Source organism: Euphorbia lathyris, chromosome 5, assembly GCF_963576675.1.
Source record: "Euphorbia lathyris chromosome 5, ddEupLath1.1, whole genome shotgun sequence".
Lineage (NCBI taxonomy): Eukaryota > Viridiplantae > Streptophyta > Magnoliopsida > Malpighiales > Euphorbiaceae > Euphorbia > Euphorbia lathyris.
The window spans coordinates 54,337,800-54,339,868 of record NC_088914.1 but is presented as its reverse complement, the minus strand read 5'-3'; the positions used below and the strand labels follow the sequence as shown (position 1 = coordinate 54,339,868).

The following is a 2,069-nucleotide window of genomic DNA, read 5'->3' as shown; positions in this document are numbered from 1 at the left end:
AGCGACCCTTCACCAGCAGACACGACCCGTCATTTACAACCCTTCAACAACTATAAATAAGTGATCCATTTCAGAAATCAAGGTTGGTTAAGTTGGAAAAGTTAGAGAAATTAGAGAAGAAAGTTGTTATGTTGAGTTTCTGATTCAGAAAAGAATCAGAAAGTTAGATTTCATTTCTGTAAACAATCGTGTTGTACACGAATTGTATTTAGATTAGTTATAAACACAGTATTAGTTTAGTTTTCATTCTGATAGTGGACGAGACCAGTCTCTATTCCGAAGATCCAGCGAGAAGAATTGACGGCTGAAGCACATGAGGTTTGACGAGCCTACGGAGTTTGAGAGAAAGATTGACGACCCGAATCTCAAAGTTTTCGTTGCAATGCTATCCAAGTTTCTACTTCTCTGTTAACTTGTGGAAATTCACATTTCATTAATGATATACTTATTTATTCAATACATTCTTACTGTTGTTATTTTGATATTGTTCTGACAAAATGATTTTCAAAATGATAAATTGGTGTTTTTATTAAAACGTTCTATTCCATCTTATTCATATAAGAACTTTGTTGAACACTTAACGAATTTAGTTTTTATGGATGACATGATCGCTGATCGCGGCTTATCAGAAATAAAACACTAGTTTGATTAAGGTAGGAATCATCTCAACGCCAGGGGGATTTCTATAGTTCGAAGCCATTCAATTGAGTAAATCGCTATATTGTTACATGTCCATAATCTCACAAAGTTAAAGTTGTTTACTTTGCTTTATGAAAATAAGTTCTATTTTATTCCGATTACGGAAGTATCTGCTTTATAATCAAAATTCCAAAACGGAATTGTTCTCTAAACTCGATATAATACTTCTATCTAATCCTAATTTACCAAAACCTATTCATCAACTAAACGTATTTCTTTTATTAAACCTAAACACGTGATTAAACCGAATTAAATAAAGTTTTAGTTAAAAAGCGTTCCCTGTGGGTTCGATATCTTTTATTACTACAAGCGTATACCGTGCACTTGCGGAAATCGCTCAACAAGTTTTTGGCGCCGTTGCCGGGGAACGCCAAAATTTTTGACAAAATTTTAAATTTTTCGTGTTTTATTTCGAATCTAGGTTTAAACATACTTATTTTAACTTTTATAATTTAAAAGTTTTCATATACTAATTTATTTATTTTTCAAAAATTTTGTTTTGTAGGTAGTTTCGATTCGTGCAAGATTTCAGGTTCATGCGCAGTTCTCGAAGGTCAGGCATTGTACCAGACCCTATAGACCCAGAAATTGAGAAAACCATTAGGAAGAACAAGAAAAATAAGAAAAACAAAAATAAGACCCCAGTAAAAACACATACCGAGCCAGAAAAAATGGCAGACCCACCAACACTTATGGAATACGCTAGGCCAGGTGTGGCCGGTGTAACCAATAGTATCGTTAGACCCAGAATCACCGCAAATCAATTTGAAATTAAGCCAGCTTTGCTTAATATGTTGCAAAATAATGTAACATTTTACGGGTTACCTAACGAAAATCCTAACACCCATTTAACAAATTTCCTAGAAATTTGTGACACTTTTAAAATCCCAGATGTGACTGCAGAAGCAATCAAACTTCGCCTCTTTCCTTTCACTTTGAAGGATAGAGCCAAAGAATGGTTAACTTCTATGCCAGCCGCAACTTTTGCCACTTGGGAACAATTAGCCCAAGCGTTTTTATCGAAATATTTTCCTTTAGCAAAAACCGCAAGAGTCATAAAGGAGTTAACATCTTTTTCTCAAAATGATAATGAGACTCTTTATGAAACTTGGGAACGTTTTAAAGAACTTCAACGTTTATGCCCACACCACCAATTACCCGCTGAACTTTTAATGCAAACATTTTACAATGGACTAAATCCTACAACTAGGGGTTCATTAGATGCTATTTCGGGAGGGCTATTTATGAAGAAAACATCAGCCCAAGCGAGAGAACTTTTGGAGGAAATGGCAATCAACAGCAGTATATGGCCCGCGGAACGTGGACATATGCCGGTGGCGAAACCATCATCCTCAGCCTCACCATCAGTT

The 2,069-nt window shown here is 35.4% G+C and overlaps 1 non-coding gene across 1 annotated transcript; it reads right to left on the bottom strand.

Moving 5' to 3' along the window:
• Positions 1-1,748: 1,748 nt before the first annotated feature.
• On the bottom strand, positions 1,749-1,855 carry LOC136231548 (small nucleolar RNA R71). The gene has a single exon (XR_010689921.1). It is a non-coding gene; the product is annotated as a small nucleolar RNA R71 (small nucleolar RNA).
• Between the last annotated feature and the right edge of the window lie 214 nt (positions 1,856-2,069).